Below are 18,420 nucleotides of genomic sequence, written 5' to 3'. Positions count from 1 at the left end.
CTTGAATATACTCAACAACTGAGCATCCGTGGCCCTCCAGGGAAGAAAATTCCAAAGCTTCACAACCTCTTGAGTGAAGAAATTTCTCCTCATCTCAGTCCTAAATGGCTGGCCCCTTATCCTGAGACCATGTCCTCTAGTTCTAGACTCTCCAGCCAGGGGAAACAGCCACTCAGCATCTACCCTGTCAAGCCCTCTGAGAATCATTTATGTTTCAATGAGATCAGCTCTCATTCTTCTAAACTCCAGAGAATATAGGCCCATTCTACTCAATCTCTCCTCATAGGACAATCCTCTCACCCCAGGAATCAGTCTAGTGAACCTTTGTTGCAGTCCCCTTTAAGGCAAGTATATCCTTCCTTGGGTAAAGAGACCAAAATTGTACACAGTATGGTGTGGTCTCACCAAAGCCCTGTATAATTACAGCAAGACTTCCTTACTCTTGTACTCCAACCTCCTTGCAATAAATGCTAACATATCAATTGCTTTCCTCATTATTTGCTACACCTGCATGTTAACTTTCTGTGATTTTTGTACAGGGACACCCAAATCCCTTTAATACGAGCATTTACTAGTCCCTCACCATTTAAAAAATATTCTGCTTTTCTATTCTTCCTACCAAAGTGGATAATTTCACACTTACCCTCATTATATTCTATCTGCCACCTTCTTGCCCACTCGTTTAACCTTTTTATATCCCTTTGCAGCGTCTTTGCATCCTCCTCACAGCTTACTTACCATCTAGCTTTGCATTGTCAGCACAATTGGATACACTACATTCTGCCCCCTCATCCATGTCATAGATATAGATTAAATAGTAAACCTTTATTAATGTTTTTAACCTCACTGGATATGACACTAGTTCTCATGATCTCCTGTACTTCAGATAGTCTATTTTTATTCAATCCTGGGATCTGGGCGTCGCTGGTAAGGCCAGTACTTATTGCCCATCCGTATTTGCCCATTAGAAGGTGGAAGTGAGCCCCCTTCTTGAACCACTGCAGTCCATATGGTGAAGATACTCCAATAGTGCTATTAGGGATGGAGTTCCAGGATTTTGACCCAGTGACTTTAAAGGAAGGATAAACATATTAGAGTGTGGTTTGGGTTAACAACCATAGAATTGGTTTATTTAAAAAAACATATAAGCAGAAGCATGGAACAATACAGCAGCTTGCCCCATTTTTCTAGAACTTTTAACTCAAACTCCCTCCCGAGTATAAAAGTAACAGAAGGGGCAATGCTTTGCTAATTCTACTTGTAACACCAACCTTGGATTTGTCTCCATACTGTAACTCTAAGTGAGGATTTATAATGGTCCACAAAGCTCCATGAGACTATGCCACACAAGCTGTTTGGCAAGAAGAATTGAGTTGAGATGGGGTGCATAAAATATACCCATACTTGAACATGCTTTAGATGCTATATGGGACTGTTTCCAGCAAGGATAACTGGGCTAATATTTACACAAGCAAATACAGATTTTACTCAGTCGAGTTCAAAGACATAAAGCTGACCTTCTAGTCCATTACTCAAGGCAAACAGGGCGACAAGCTATCAACCTTCCAGAGGCATTAGACTCATCATCATCATCATCATAGGCAGTCCCTCGAAATCGAGGAAGACTTGCTTCCACTCTTAAAATGAGTCCTTAGGTGGCTGAACGGTCCAATATGAGAGCCACAGTACCTGTCACAGGTGGGACAGATAGTCGTTGAGGAAAAGGGTGGATGGGACAGATTTGCCGCAAATTCTTTCCGCTGCCTGCGCTTGATTTCTGCATGCTTTCGGTGATGAGACTCGAGGTGCTCAGCGCCCTCCCAGATGCACTTCCTCCACTTAGGGCGGTCTTTGGTCAGGGACTCCCAGCTGTTGGTGGGGATGTTGCACTTTATCAGAGAGGCTTTGAGGATGTCCTTGTAACATTTTCTCTGCCATCTTTGGCTCGTTTGCCATGAAGGAGTTCCAAGTAGAGCGCTTGCTTTGGGAGTCTCGTGTCTGGCATGCGGACAATGTGGCCTGCCCAGCGGAGCTGATCAAGTGTGGTCAGTGCTTCAATGCTGGGGATGTTGGCCTGGTCGAGGATGCTAATGTTGGTGCGTCTGTCCTCCCAGGGGATTTGCAGGATCTTGCTGAGACATTGTTGGTGGTATTTCTCCAGCGACTTGAGTATATGGTCCATGTCTCTGATACCTGTACGGAAGGTTATCAGAAGTGCTTCTGGTGTGATCAACACTGATGGTTTTACAAGTATATAGCAGAAGTCTTCTGGACTTCATAAAGTGTAGGAGCAAAGCAACTACTGCCTTGTAAATCTGTTAGCATTTTTATTGAGGAAGTGTACTTATTGCTTAAGCTCAATTTGGAGTTGGTTATGGATGATTGTGTAAGATATTTTTGACAGCATTGCTCAGCTATTGGGTTAAAGTTTGGAGGGTAATAAAGATAAGAAAGTCATTTTGGCCTGAGGGCATACAGTGACTACTACTAAAGTAATAGTTTATAATTGAATTTAGAAAAGTATAGGTATTAATATATTTTTAAGGAATAGCTACATTACAATTATTACCTTTTTATAGTTTATTTAAAAATAAACCGCAAAGTTCTGTGCTGGGGCCCCAGCTGTTTACATTAATGTACAATGATTTAGACGAGGGGATTAAATGTAGCATCTCCAAATTTGCGGATGACACTAAGTTGGGTGGCAGTGTGAGCTGCGAGGAGGATGCTATGAGGCTGCAGAGTGACTTGGATAGGTTAGATGAGTGGGCAAATGCATGGCAGATGAAGTATAATGTGGATAAATGTGAGGTTATCCACTTTGGTGGTAAAAACAGAGAGACAGACTATTATCTGAATGGTGACAGATTAGGAAAAGGGGAGGTGCAACGAGACCTAGGTGTCATGGTACATCAGTCATTGAAGGTTGGCATGCAGGTACAGCAGGCGGTTAAGAAAGCAAATGGCATGTTGGCCTTCATAGCGAGGGGATTTGAGTACAGGGGCAGGGAGGTGTTACTACAGTTGTACAGGGCCTTGGTGAGGCCACACCTGGAGTATTGTGTACAGTTTTGGTCTCCTAACTTGAGGAAGGACATTCTTGCTATTGAGGGAGTGCAGCGAAGGTTCACCAGACTGATTCCTGGGATGGCGTGACTGACATATCAAGAAAGACTGGATCAACTGGGCTTGTGTTCACTGGAGTTCAGAAGAATGAGAGGGGATCTCATAGAAACGTTTAAAATTCTGACGGGTTTAGACAGGTTAGATGCAGGAAGAATGTTCCCAATGTTGGGGAAGTCCAGAACCAGGGGTCACAGTCTAAGGATAAGGGGTAAGCCATTTAGGACCGAGATGAGGAGAAACTTCTTCACCCACACAGTGGTGAACTTGTGGAATTCTCTACCACAGAAAGTTGTTGAGGCCAATTCACTAAATGTATTCAAAAAGGAGTTAGATGTAGTCCTTACTTCTAGGAGGATCAAGGGGTATGGTGAGAAAGCAGGAATGGGGTACTGAAGTTGCATGTTCAGCCATGAACTCATTGAATGGCGGTGCAGGCTCGAAGGGCCGAATGACCTATTTTCGATGTTTTTATGTTAATACAGTACTTACAATTTGCTATAAACACACAGGACTCTTATGTGGCATCTTTAATTTTGTTTCATTCTCCTAAATATTCTTTTTATAGCAGTTCATAGAAAATCTTTAATGTGCAACTGATCAGTGATTTACACAAGTTGAATGCTTTCATTTTGTTTTGAACAGTGTCATGTTTTTCAGTCTAATGGTTGATACTTTTTAATCACCAGCCACACCCTGACAGACCTCACACTCCCTATGATTGGGAGCATGCCTTAACCTGCCCGCTATCTAGGTCAATGATACAAATATCCAAGGATTTTAATAGAGAACCCTTGCTCTATACCGGCTATAGGATTCTCCTTTTTTTGATAGGCAGACTGAATATACACTATTACCAGAATGGGACTCAAGCTGTGTACATAAGATGTCATTTACTTTCTCACGAAACATAGACTCCCAAGACCTAAACTATCTTTTTGCACTGTAGAACAGACTACCGCTTGAAAGCTCGCACTGGTTGTCACAGAACATAAACTCTAAGCTCCCAGGCATCTGACTGCTTTCTCCAGAAAGCTTATACATAAATATGATCTAAAACCCTTTGAAGTTATACAGAAACATCACTGGATATGACTATATTTCTCATAATTTAAATTAGATAAATAGCCATCCATCAGTATTGCAATCTTTGACTAAAGCAAATACGTCTGTGATTGAATGTAAAAGCTGCGACCAAACATAGAAACATAGAAACATAGAAAATAGGTGCAGGAGTAGGCCATTCAGCCCTTCTAGCCTGCACCGCCATTCAATGAGTTCATGGCTGAACATGCAACTTCAGTACCCCCTTCCTGCTTTCTCGCCATACCCCTTGATCCCCCGAGTAGTAAGGACTTCATCTAACTCCTTTTTGAATATATTTAGTGAATTGGCCTCAACAACTTTCTGTGGTAGAGAATTCCACAGGTTCACCACTCTCTGGGTGAAGAAGTTTCTCCTCATCTCGGTCCTAAATGGTTTACCCCTTATCCTTAGACTGTGACCCCTGGTTCTGGACTTCCCCAACATTGGGAACATTTTTCCTGCATCTAACCTGTCTAAACCCGTCAGAATTTTAAACGTTTCTATGAGGTCCCCTCTCATTCTTCTGAACTCCAGTGAATACAAGCCCAGTTGATCCAGTCTTTCTTGATAGGTCAGTCCCACCATCCCGGGAATCAGTCTGGTGAATCTTCGCTGCACTCCCTCAATAGCAAGAATGTCCTTCCTCAAGTTAGGAGACCAAAACTGTACACAATACTCCAGGTGTGACCTCACCAAGGCCCTGTACAACTGTAACAACACCTCCCTGCCCCTGTACTCAAATCCCCTCGCTATGAAGGCCAACATGCCATTTGCTTTCTTAACCGCCTGCTGTACCTGCATGCCAACCTTCAATGACTGATGTACCATGACACCCAGGTCTCGTTGCACCTCCCCTTTTCCTAATCTGTCACCATTCAGATAATAGTCTGTCTCTCTGTTTTTACCACCAAAGTGGATAACCTCTCATTTATCCACATTATACTTCATCTGCCATGCATTTGCCCACTCACCTAACCTATCCAAGTCACTCTGCAGCCTCATAGCATCCTCCTCGCAGCTCACACTGCCACCCAACTTAGTGTCATCCGCAAATTTGGAGATGCTACATTTAATCCCTTCGTCTAAATCATTAATGTACAATGTAAACAGCTGGGGCCCCAGCACAGAACCTTGCGGTACCCCACTAGTCACTGCCTGCCATTCTGAAAAGTACCCATTTACTCCTACTCTTTGCTTCCTGTCTGACAACCAGTTCTCAATCCACGTCAGCACACTACCCCCAATCCCATGTGCTTTAACTTTGCACATTAATCTCTTGTGTGGGACCTTGTCGAAAGCCTTCTGAAAGTCCAAATATACCACATCAACTGGTTCTCCTTTGTCCACTTTACTGGAAACATCCTCAAAAAATTCCAGAAGATTTGTCAAGCATGATTTCCCTTTCACAAATCCATGCTGACTTGGACCTATCATGTCACCATTTTCCAAATGTGCTGCTATGACATCCTTAATAATTGATTCCATCATTTTACCCACTACTGAGGTCAGGCTGACCGGTCTTTATTCCCTGTTTTCCCTCTCCCTCCTTTTTTAAAAAGTGGGGTTACATTGGCTACCCTCCACTCGATATAAACTGATCCAGAGTCAATGGAATGTTGGAAAATGACTGTCAATGCATCCGCTATTTCCAAGGCCACCTCCTTAAGTACTCTGGGATGCAGTCAATCAGGCCCTGGGGATTTATCGGCCTTCAATCCCATCAATTTCCCCAACACAATTTCCCGACGAATAAAGATTTCCCTCAGTTCCTCCTCGTTACTAGACCCTCTGACCCCTTTTATATCCGGAAGGTTGTTTGTGTCCTCCTTAGTGAATACCGAACCAAAGTACTTGTTCAATTGGTCTGCCATTTCTTTGTTCCCCGGTATGACTTCCCCTGATTCTGACTGCAGGGGACCTACGTTTGTCTTTACTAACCTTTTTCTCTTTACATACCTATAGAAACTTTTGCAATCCGCCTTAATGTTCCCTGCAAGCTTCTTCTCGAACTCCATTTTCCCTGCCCTAATCAAACCCTTTGTCCTCCTCTGCTGAGTTCTAAATTTCTCCCAGTCCCCGGGTTCGCTGCTATTTCTGGCCAATTTGTATGCCACTTCCTTGGCTTTAATACTATCCCTGATTTCCCTTGATAGCCACGGTTGAGCCACCTTCCCCTTTTTATTTTTACGCCAGACAGGAATGTACAATTGTTGTAGTTCATCCATGCGGTCTCTAAATGTCTGCCATTGCCCATCCACAGTCAACCCCTTAAGTATCATTCGCCAATCTATCCTAGCCAATTCACGCCTCATACCTTCAAAGTTACCCCTCTTTAAGTTCTGGACCATGGTCTCTGAATTAACTGTTTCATTCTCCATCCTAATGCAGAATTCCACCATATTATGGTCACTCTTCCCCAAGGGGCCTCGCACAATGAGATTGCTAATTAATCCTCTCTCATTACACAACACCCAGTCTAAGATGGCCTCCTCCCTAGTTGGTTCCTCGACATATTGGTCTAGAAAACCATCCCTTATGCACTCCAGGAAATCCTCCTCCACCGTATTGCTTCCAGTTTGGCTAGCCCAATCTATGTGCATATTAAAGTCACCCATTATAACTGCTGCACCTTTATTGCATGCACCCCTAATTTCCTGTTTGATGCCCTCCCCAACATCACTACTACTGTTTGGAGGTCTGTACACAACTCCCACTAACGTTTTTTGCCCTTTTGTGTTCTGCAGCTCTACCCATATAGATTCCACATCATCCAAGCTAATGTCTTTCCTAACTATTGCATTAATCTCCTCTTTAACCAGCAATGCTACCCCACCTCCTTTTCCTTTTATTCTATCCTTCCTGAATGTTGAATACCCCTGGATGTTGAGTTCCCAGCCCTGATCATCCTGGAGCCACGTCTCTGTAATCCCAATCACATCATATTTGTTAACATCTATTTGCACAGTTAATTCATCCACCTTATTGCGGATACTCCTTGCATTAAGACACAAAGCCTTCAGGCTTGTTTTTTTAACACCCTTTGTCCTTTTAGAATTTTGCTGTACAGTGGCCCTTTTTGTTCTTTGTCTTGGGTTTCTCTGCCCTCCACTTTTCCTCATCTCCTTTCTGTCTTTTGCTTTTGCCTCCTTTTTGTCTCCCTCTGTCTCCCTGCATTGGTTCCCATCCCCCTGCCATATTAGTTTAACTCCTCCCCAACAGCACCAGCAAACACTCCCCCTAGGACATTGGTTCCGGTCCTGCCTAGGTGCAGACCGTCCGGTTTGTACTGGTCCCACCTCCCCCAGAACCGGTTCCAATGCCCCAGGAATTTGAATCCCTCCCTGCTGCACCACTGCTCAAGCCACGTATTCATCTGCGCTATCCTGCGATTCCTACTCTGACTAGCACATGGCACTGGTAGCAATCCCGAGATTACTACTTTTGAGATCCTACTTTTTAATTTAGCTCCTAGCTCCTTAAATTCATTTCGTAGGACCTCATCCCTTTTTTTACCTATGTCGTTGGTACCAATGTGCACCACAACAACTGGCTGTTCTCCCTCCCTTTTCAGAATGTCCTGCACCCGCTCCGAGACATCCTTGACCCTTGCACCAGGGAGGCAACATACCATCCTGGAGTCTCGGTTGCGGCCGCAGAAACGCCTATCTATTTCCCTCACCATTGAATCCCCTATCACTATCGCTCTCCCACTCTTTTACCTGCCCTCCTGTGCAACAGAGCCAGCCACGGTGCCATGAACTTGGCTGCTGCTGCCCTCCCCTGATGAGTCATCCCCCCCAACAGTACTCAAAGCGGTGTATCTGTTTTGCAGGTGGATGACCACAGGGGACCCCTGCACTACCTTCCTTGCACTACTCTTCCTGCTGGTCTTCCATTCCCTATCTGGCTGTGGACCCTTCTCCTGCGGTAAGACCAACTCGCTACACGTGCTACTCACGTCATTCTCAGCATCGTGGATGCTCCAGAGTGAATCCACCCTCAGTTCCAACTCCGCAACGCGGACCGTCAGGAGCTGGAAGCGGATACACTTCCCGCACACGTAGTCGTCAGGGACACTGGAGTCGTCCCTGAGTTCCCACATGGTACAGGAGGAGCATAACACCCGACCGAGCTCTCCTGCCATGACTTAACCCTTAGATACACTTAAATACACTTAAATTGGCAACACAATGTTAAAAGTTACTGACTAATATAAAAAAAGAAAAAGAAAATCTACTCACCAATCACCAGCCAATCACTTACCCCCGAGGCTGTGACGTCACCTTTTGATTTCTTTCTACTTCTTTTTTGCCTTCTCCCTGTAGCTGCACAAGTATGCCTTTTATAGGCCTCTGCTGATCCCCGGACTCACGCCTCAGCGACCATTAGTTTGCACTTCCAGCAACTTTAAGACCAAACAATTTTTGAGCTTTCCAATAATTGTTGAAGCTTCTCGTTTTATTGCATCTTCGACGTTGGGGGTCTTGGCTCACCAGATCTGCTCTAGTCCCAGTTTAGTGTGGTGAAGATTCAACTTCTCTCCCTCCATCTTCCCGAGATACTGTTCACTCCAAGGAATTACGGTAACTTTAAATTGTTTTTTTCTTTCCTTTCCCCTATTCCTGTGGACTAAACCCACTCGCAGTGTCAGATGTCACTTCAGTTACTCCAACTGATGTTGTGTAACCAAGGATATAAATCTGCTTCCAGGTGACAAAACAAAGGAACCAACAGCAAATACAAAACAATACCCCGGCCCTCCTGCTGTGTGACTGGTACAGGAGAGATGTGATGCACTTAAACCAATTGAGGGAAAAAAAGATAATCTCAAAGAAAATTCATACAGGAATTGAGAATCACTTAAACTAGATAGGTGGAGGTGAGGGTGGGGAATCCTACAGCAATGTCCTGGGGCTGGGGTGATTGCCCTCTAAGAATCATAGGGGAAATTAAAACTAGGGGACATAGGGCTCAAAATTGGCCCCTGCAGATTTTTGGCGTACCCACTGGAGTTGTGCCGCAAAAATGAAAAGGGCGCCAAAAAAATGTCCCCTGATTCTGGCCGCTGTGTTGCCTCTCCCGGGGCTTGGAGCAGCATGGCCAGTGGATTTGGGGTGGAGCTACTGTCCTGGCGCTGAAAACAATTCCAGGACGTCTGTACATGCGCGTTAAGAGTGTGCACGCATGCACAATAGCTCCTCGCCCCCAGCGTGTCCTTCAGCTAGTGTGGGAGGGACCCGATGCTTGCTACCCCTATCCCTGGACGAGTGGTCCCCCTCACCTGCCGGGCCCACTGTGGAAATGTGAAGAATTGTAAGTAAATGCTGTCCAGAGGGCATTGTCATTTATTTAGAATTTTGTACATCAATAATACAACACCAGGAATCGGTGAGTGTAGATGAACAGAGTCTTGTGTTTTGAGATGAAGGTAGGACTTACTTCTATTTTTTATTATTGAATGTTTATTACTTTTTGTGCTTTGTAAGTCTTGGTGCTTTAGGTGCAGGTCATCTCCACTTCCTTCTATTTTTTATTTGTTATTGAATGCTTATTTTTGTGCTTTGTTTAGAGTTTTGATATGAAGGTAGGACTTAGTTTTATTTTTTTATTTCTTCTTGAATGTTTTTATGTCTTCTTGAATGCTTACAACTTGTTGTGCTTTGTTTAGTGCTTTGCAAGGTCCTCTCCGCTTCCCTTTTAGTTAGCCATCCGTGGCTAACTAAAGAAATAAAGTATGGTATCCAATTAAAAACAAGGGCATACAAAGTGGCCAAAACTAGTGGGAGGAGAGAAGACCGACCGGGAAGCTTTTAAAAGCCAGCAAAGAACGACTCAGAAAAATGATTAAGAAAGGGAAGATAGACTATGCAAGTAAACTAGCATGAAATATAAAAACAGATAGCAAAAGTTTCTATAGGTATATAAAAAGGAAAAGGGGGGGCTAAAGTAAATGTTGATCCCTTAGAGGACGAGACCAGGAAATTAGTAATGGGGAACATGGAGATGGCAGAAACTCTGAACAAATATTGCTTATCAGTCTTTACGTTAGAGGACACTAACAATATTCCGACAGGGGATAGTCTAGGGGCTATAGTGGGGGAGGAACTTAACACAATCACGATCACTAAGGAGGTGGTATTCAGTAAGATAATGGGACTAAAGGCAGATAAATCCCCTGGACCTGATCGCTTGCATCCTAGGGTCTTAAGAGAAGTAGTGGCAGGGATTGTGGATGCATTGGTTGTAATTTACCAAAATTCCCTGGATTCTGGGGAGGTCCCAGCAGATTGGAAAACTGCAAATGTAACGCCCCTATTTTTTTTAAAAAAAGGAGGCAGACAAAAAGCAGGAAACTATAGATCAGTTAGCCTAACATCTGTGGTTGGGAAAATGTTGGAGTCCATTATTAAAGAAGCAGTAGCAGGACATTTGGAAAAGCAAAATTCGGTCAGGCAGAGTCAGCATGGATTTATGAAGGGGAAGTCATGTTTGACAAATTTGCTGGAGTTCTTTGATGATGTAGGAACAGGGTGGATAAAGGGGAACCAGTGGATGTGGTGTATTTGGACTTCCAGAAGGCATTTGACAAGGTGCCACATAAGGTTACTGCACAAGATAAAAGTTCACAGGGTTGGGTATAATATATTAGCATGGATAGAGGATTGGCTAACTAACAGAGAACAGAGAGTCGGGATAAATGGTTCATTTTCTGATTGGCAAACAGTAACTAGTGGGGTGCCACAGGGATCAGTGCTGGGACCCCAACTATTTACAATCTATATTAACGACTTGCAAGAAGGGATTGAGTGTAACAGCCAAGTTTGCTGACGATACAAAGATGGGATGTGTGATACAAATCAATGTCTGAGGAGGACACAAAAAATCTGCAAGAGGACATAGACAGGCTAAGTGAGTGGACAAGAATTTGGCAGATTGAGTATAATGTTGGAAAGTGTGAGGTCATGCACTTTGGCAGAAAAAAAATCAAAGAGCAAGTTATTATTTAAAGGAGAACGAGTGCAAAGTGCTGCAGTACAGCAGGACTTGGGGGTACTTGTGCATGAAACACAAAAGGATACTAAGCAGGTATAGCAAGTAATAAGGAAGGCCAATGGTATCTTGGCCTTTATTGCAAAGGGAATGGAGTATAAAAGCAGGGAAGTCTTGCTACAACTATATAAAGTATTGGTGAGGCCACACCTGGAATACTGAGTGCAGTTTTGGTTTCCATATTTACGAAAAGATATATTTGCTTTGGAGGCAGTTCAGAGAAGGTTCACTAGGTTGATTCTGGGGATGAGGGGGTTGACTTATGAGGAAAGGTTGAGTAGGTTGGGCCTCTATTCATTGGAATTCAGAAGATTGAGAGGTGACCTTATCAAAACGTATAAGATTATGAGGGGGCTTGACAAGGTGGATGCAGAGAGGATGTTTCCACTGATGGGGGAGACTAAAACTAGATGGCATGATCTTAGAATAAGGGGCTGCCCATTTAAAACAGAGATGAGGAGAAATTTCTTCTGAGTGTCGTAAATCTGTGGAATTCGCTGCCTGAGAGAGCTGTGGAAGCTGGAACATTGAATAAATTTAAGACCGAAATAGACAGTTTCTTAAACGATAAGGGGTTATGGGTAGTGGGCGGGGAAGTGGAGCTGAGTCCCTGATCAGATCAGCCAGGATTTTATTGAATGGCGGAGCAGGCTTAAAGGGCTGTATGGCGTACTCCTGTTCGTATTTCTTATGTTCTTCCCACCCCTATCTCTGGCAGAATGGTCTCTGATGGTACCTACCTGCGCTGATTTCTTAACTCTCCGCAAGGGTTTTCTGTGCGGCCACAAGTGGCCACATACGCTGGCCTAAATTAGTTTGGAGTAACTATTAGCAGTCTAAGGTGGCCTAAATGGCCAAAACGGGTGTAGGTGGCTGGCAACGCCCCCTTTTGGAAAAAAAAACTAAAAAAATCCTAACTGACTCACTTACACTGGCGCAAATTGAATGTGCAAAATGAGGATTTTTAAGATACTTCAGAAAAATCAAGTTGCTCCAAAAAAAAGTGGAGCAACTCCTGGCAAATTTTGAGCCCAAAGTCTCCGAATAAGGAGCTGCCCATTTAAAACTGAGATGAGGAGGAATTTCTTCATTAGGAACATAGAAACATAGAAATTTACAGCGCAGAAGAAGGCCATTTCAGCCCATCGTGTCCCCGCCGGCCAACAAAGAGCCGCATGGCCCTTGATCAGCAGCCTGAAAGGTTACATATAAACCTATGAACAATGATGGAAAGGCAAAGAGCACCCAGCCCAACCAGTCCACCTCACACAACTGCGACACCCCTGATACTGAAACATTGTACACTCCACCCCAACCGGAGCCATGTAATCTCCTGGGAGAGGCAAAAACCAGATTTAAAAACCCAGACCAATTTAGGGAGAAAAAATCTGGGAAAATTCCTCTCTGACCCATCCAGGCGATCGAAGCTAGTCCGGGAGATCACGCTGGCCGTATTCTATTCCCTGCAGTACTTACCATTATATCTGAACTGTCCAACGAAAGGTCATACAGTCTAATCCCAACTACCAGCTCTAGGTCCGTAACCTTGCAGGTTACTGCACTAAGTGCCCATCCAACCATCTCTTAAAAGTGGTGAGGGTTTCTGCATCCACCACTCTTCCAGGCAACGAGTTCCAGATCCCTACAACCCTCTGCGTAAAGAAGCCCCCTCACAAATCCCCTCTAAACCTTCCACCAACCACCTTAAAACTATGCCCCCTCGTTATAGACCCCTCCACTATGTCCAGGCCTCTCAATATTTTGTACACCTCAATGAGGGCTCCTCTCAACCTCCTCTGTTCCAGTGATAACAAACCCAGCCTATCCAATCTGTCCTCATAACTAAGATCCTCCATTCCAGGCAGCTTCCTAGTAAATCTCCTCTGCACCCTCTCTAGTGCAATCACATCCTTCCTATAATACAGCGACCAGAACTGCCGCAGTACTCCAGCTGTGGCCTAACCAAAGTATTATACAATTTAAGCATAGCCTCCCTGCTCCTATATTCTATGCCTCAGGAAATAAAGGCAAGTATTCCGTATGCCTTCTTACCCACCTTATCCACCTGGCCTGCTACTTTCAGGGATCTGTGGACAAGCACTCCAAGGTCCCTTTGTCCATCTACACTATTAAGTGGCCTACCGCCTAATGTTGTATACCCTTTCCTTATTAGTCCTCCCAAAGTGCATCACCTCACACTTCTCTGAAATAAATTCCATTTGCCACTGCTCTGCCCACCTGACCAGTGGATTGATATCCTCCTACAGCCCATGACTTTCCTCTTCATTATCAACCACACAGTCAATTTTAGTGTCGTCTGCAAACTTTTTAATCATACTCCCTATATTCAAATCTAAATCATTGATATGTACCACAAAACGCAAGGGACCCAGTACTGAGCCCTGCGGAACCCCACTGGAAACATCTTTCCAGTCATAGACATCCATCAATCATTAACCTTTGCTTCCTACCTCCAAGCCAATTTTGGATTCATTGAGGGTTGTAAATCTATGGAATTCTCTGCCTCAGAGAGCTGTGGAGGCTGGATCATTGAATATATTTAAGGCGGTGATAGAGCGAAAAAGGAATAAAGGGTTATGGGGAGTGGGCAGGCAAATGGGGCTGAGTCCATGATCAGATCAGCCATGTTCTTATTAAATGGCAGAGCAGGCTCGACTGGTCAAATGGCCTACTCCTGCTCCTATTTCTTATGTTTTTATGTTCTTGATCACAATCATCTTCCTTTGTGCCACCTTTGACTCCAGGCACTGGAGAGTTTTCCCTCTGATCCCCACTGACTTCAGTTATACTGAGGCTTGTTGGTGCTACACTCGTCAAATGCTACCTTGATGTCAGGGGCAGTCACTCTCCTCACCTCTGGAATTCAGGTCTTGTGTCCATGTTTGAATCAAGACTGTAATGAGGTCTGTCTGGAGCAGAGTGGTCCTCACAAAACTGAAACTGAACATTGGTGATTAAGTACCACTTGATAGCTCTGTTAATGACTCCTCCCATCACTTTGCTGATGGATGAGAATATAGAATCATGCAGCACAGAAGGAAGCCATTTGGCTCAGCTTGTCTGTGCCAGCTCTTTGTAAGAGCTATTCAGTTAGTCCAACTCCCTACTCTTTCTCCAAAATTCTGCAAATGTTTATTTTTCAGAGTTGGTTGATGCCTTCATAAAAGGGTCATATGTCGGGTATATCGGGTAGGTAAATGAAGTTGATCCTGTGAAGGCGAAATCTACAAAATGATTAGAAATCTATAATGTGGTTGTAATCTACCAAATTTCCTGGATTCTGAGGCGGTCCCAGCGGATTGGAAAACCGCCAATGTAACGCTCCCATTTAAAAAAAGGAGGTAGACAAAAAGCAGAAAACTAGACCAGTTAGTCTAACATCTGGGAAGATGCTGGAGTCCATTATTAAGGAAGCAGTAGTGGGATATTTGGAAAAGTATGATTCGATCAAACAGAGTCAGCATGGTTTTATGAAAGGGAATGTTTGACAAGTTTGCTGGAGTTCTTTGAGGATGTAACAAGCAGGGTGGCTAAGGGGGAACCAGTGGATGTGGTGTATTTGGATTTCCAGAAGGCATTCGATAAGGTGCCACATAAAAGGTTACTGCACAAGATAAAAGTTTACGGGGTTGGGGGTAAGATATTAGTATGGATAGAGGATTGGCCAACTAATGGAAAACAGAGTCGGGATAAATGGGTCATTTTCCGGTTGGCAAACAGTGACTAGTGGGGTGCTGCAGGAATCGGTGCTGGGTCCTCAACTATTTACAATCTATATTAATGACTTGGATGAAGAGACCGAATGTAATGTAGCCAGGTTTGCTGATGATACAAAGATGGGTGGGAAAGCAAATTGTGAGGAGGACACAAAAAATCTTCAAAAGGATAAAGACAGGGTAAGTGAGTGGGCAAAAATTTGGCAGATGGAGTATAATGTGGGAAAATGTGAGGTTATCCACTTTGGGAAAAATAATAGAAAAGCAAATTATAATTTAAATGGAGAAAAATTGCGAAGTGCTGCAGTACAGAGGGACCTGTGTGTCCTTGTGCATGAAACACAAAAAGTGAGTATGCAGGTACAGCAAGTAATCAGGAAGGCAAATGGAATGTTGGCCTTTATTGCAAGGGGGATGGAGTATAAAAGCAGAGAAGTCCTGCCACAACTGTACAGTGTATTGGTAAGGCCACACATGGAGTACTGCGTACAGTTTTGGTCTCCGTATTTAAGGAAGGATATACTTGCGTTGGAGGCTGTTCAGTGAAGGTTCACTAGGTTGATTCTGGAGATGAAGGGGTTGACTTATGACGATAGGTTGAGTAGGTTGGGCCTGTACTCATTGGAGTTCAGAAGAATTGAAACAAGGTGGATGCAGAGAGGATATTTCCACTCATAGGGGAAACTAAAACTAGGGGACATTGTCTCAGAATAAGGGGCCGCCCATTTAAAACTGAGATGAGGAGAAATTTCTTCTCGCAGAGGGGTGTAAATCTATGGGATTCTCTGCCCCAGAGAGCTGTGGAGGCTGGGTCATTGAATATATTTAAGACGGAGTTAGACAATTTTTTGAGCGATAAAGGGTTATGGGGAGCGGGCAGGGAAGTGGAGCGGAGTCCATGATCAGATCAGCCATGATCTTATTGAATGGTGGAGCAGGCTCAAGGGGCCAAATGGCCTACTTCTGCTCCTATTTCTTATGTTTCTTAAAATCCAAGTTAACTCTGGGGGTATGATCGAGACAAATAGATCAGCACAAGAGGAACAGTTTGCAAAATAAAGTAATAGAAAGGATACGTGAGGACATGGCGATTATTTTAATGGGCAACTTTAAACAACGAAGTATAAATTGAGAAAATCTAAGTGGTTTAGCGTCCTGTGTTGGTAAACGTGGCCGCTTCATCTTGACTTGATATTTGTTAGTAACCCAAACAACTTACAGGAAATAAAAGTTGCATCACCCCCGGGGAACAGCAACTGTAGATTGATTAAGTTTACCATGATTTTTGAGTCAGAAATATCAAAGACTAGCAAAGAGTTTGGGAGAGGATGTTCAATGCCACTTCTGCAGAATATTGTTACAGATATTGATATACTCTGGGATTCATCAGACACATCACTCCCATAACCAAATCCAGCATCTATTGCAGTTCAAGAGTTTACCTAGCCGGTCCTCTGAAAGCAACCTGCCTGGACCTTCCTGGCCTCCATCCCTGTAAATCCTGCCTAGTGACTTCCCACATTGGTTCTTTTGCTTCCTGCCCCACAGGCATTGGGGAGAATGGATCCTGATCCCTCCTTGTCTGGGGTTGACCAGAAGAGCTGTCAATCAAGTCTACTATTGCCTTCACTCTTTGAAACTAATTTCATGCAGAACGCAACAGGAAGGGAACCTTACAATCCCCAAGTATGAATGTTTTTGATAGCATCTGAGATAAGGTAATGACTCGCTTATTGTCTGCGATTGTCATAGGTAACAGTTTCTAGTATGTCTCTACTTATCTGTAGAATAAATCCACGAGGCCTAGTGCTGTGCTTGAACTGCTGTGACCTTAGTCTCTTTATTGTAACCCAGAGTGAGGCAGCAATGTGGTGATCAGCCTTTTAAACAGCTCCTGCCTGGGCCTCCCAAAGTTTGTACCCTCTAGTGGTACCAGCATATTATATACAGAGTATACATATATGACCATTTCAATGCCTAGCTTAATAACATCAATCCCCTCTTTGTCCTAACTGCTCTGGCATGTATCTGTGAGAAGAAATTCTAACCTTCATCACCTCCCTTTAATTTAAAATCAACACCGTAACATTAATTACATCCAAGTCCTTTCAATGAAAGCATGGATAGAAATCCTGAAATGTGACAATCACAACAACTTGTATTTATTTTGCCAATTTTTTATGATAATGCTCCTGTGAAATAACTTGGGACTTTTTACTACATTAAAGATGCTATATAAATCAAAGTTATTCTTGTATATAGCACCATAACATATAAAAACGATTCAAGGCACTTCAGAGGCACAATTTAAAAAATGCTGAGCCAAAGAAGGAGATTTCAGGAGGGATGATTAAAATCTTGGTCAAGGAAATGGGTTTTAAGGAGGGTCTTAAAGGAGAAGAGGGACACAGAAAAGCAGAGACAGTTAGGAAGGGAATTCCAAGGCATGGGATCTTGGCATTGAAGGTTTAGCCACCAATGGTAGGGTGAAGAGAGGTGGGGATTCACAAGAGGCCTGAGTCAGGAGAAGGGGATTGTCGAGCTGGAGGCGTTTACAGAAATGGAAAAAGGTGATGCATGAAGTGATTTTAAAAACTGAATGAGAATTTTAAATTGGAGCCATTGGGGACCGGGAACCATTTAGCTCCGCGAAGATTAGGATAATGGCGAGGGGCCCTTCCTGCAGGATAGAGTATGGGCAGCAGAGTTTTGGATGAGTTGAAATTTGTGGAGAGTGGAGGAGGGAAGGTCATCCAGGAGAGAATTAAAATAGTTGAGACTGGAGGTGACTAAGGCATGGATAATGGCTTCAGCAGCAAATCGGCTAAGGTAGAGATGAAGGAGGACAATGTTATGGAGTAGAAATAGATGGTCTTTATGATGGAGAGGATATGGGGTCTGAAGTTCAGCCTGAGGTCGAATAGGATCCCGAGGTTGAAAACAACCTGGTTCAGCCTGACAGTGGCAGGAAAGAAGTCTTCCTAATGCTCAGTTGGAAGATATTATGGCTCATTCCAGGCTGAATGTCAGATAAGCAGACTGATAGCACAAAGGCAGTTGGAGAGGTCGGGGAAGATGGAAGTTGACCCCACATATCCAAGGGGCAACATGTAACTGAGGAAGAGCCGAGGATAGATCCTTGGGGGATTCCAGCATTCATGGTGCTGGAGAAGAAGCCATTGTTGCTCTGGTTACAATTGGATAGGTATGAATGAAACCAAGTGAGGGTAGTCCCAGCAAATGGAGGTTTGCTAGGGGTGCTGACGACACCCAGTTCTACCACTACACCTGTCTCGATACTCCCACTGTCATGATCATCAGGAGCATCTTAAAGGACGAGAGAGAGGTGGAGAGGAGGAGATGTTTAGGGAGGAATTTCCAGAGCTTAGGGCCTTGGCAGTTGAAGGCACAGCCACCAATGATG

General features: G+C 43.9%; 1 protein-coding gene across 6 annotated transcripts in view; it reads left to right on the top strand.

The window, feature by feature from the left end:
• LOC139263343 (aftiphilin-like) overlaps nucleotides 1-18,420 on the top strand; it is a 73,268-nt gene that overhangs the window by 11,854 nt on the left and 42,994 nt on the right. The window contains exon 4 of one of the 6 annotated variants that reach the window (XR_011593125.1): nucleotides 16,545-16,714. The exons of the other annotated variants lie outside the window; for them this stretch is intronic. The gene's annotated coding sequence lies outside the window, so the exon portion shown is untranslated. The remainder of the gene's footprint in view (nucleotides 1-16,544; nucleotides 16,715-18,420) is intronic. 6 annotated transcript variants of the gene reach the window in all.

This window comes from Pristiophorus japonicus, chromosome 4, assembly GCF_044704955.1.
Source record: "Pristiophorus japonicus isolate sPriJap1 chromosome 4, sPriJap1.hap1, whole genome shotgun sequence".
NCBI lineage: Eukaryota > Metazoa > Chordata > Chondrichthyes > Pristiophoridae > Pristiophorus > Pristiophorus japonicus.
This window is presented reverse-complemented; position numbering and strand designations above follow the sequence as displayed.